Source organism: Apaloderma vittatum, unplaced genomic scaffold, assembly GCF_000703405.1.
Source record: "Apaloderma vittatum isolate BGI_N311 unplaced genomic scaffold, ASM70340v1 scaffold41945, whole genome shotgun sequence".
Classification (NCBI taxonomy): Eukaryota; Metazoa; Chordata; class Aves; order Trogoniformes; family Trogonidae; genus Apaloderma; species Apaloderma vittatum.
The window spans coordinates 1-254 of record NW_009719641.1 but is presented as its reverse complement, the minus strand read 5'-3'; positions in this window follow the sequence as shown (position 1 = coordinate 254).

Here is a 254-nt window from a genome sequence, read left to right as displayed (position 1 = left end):
CCATAGGTGGGGGGCGCGCCCCCCGCCATATATCCTTTCCTTGACTCACCAAATAAGTATTCGTTGAACATGTACAAGGCATTGCTACCTCAGCAGTCCACCTACAGCTTACCACAGCACCTGGCTTATTCGCCCGTATGTACCAACGGTGAACGTTTTTTATACCTGCCTCCCTCCCACTACGTTGCCCCTCACATCCCTTCGTCACTGGCATCACCCATGAGGCTCTCGACCGCTTCGGCTTCACCGGCCAT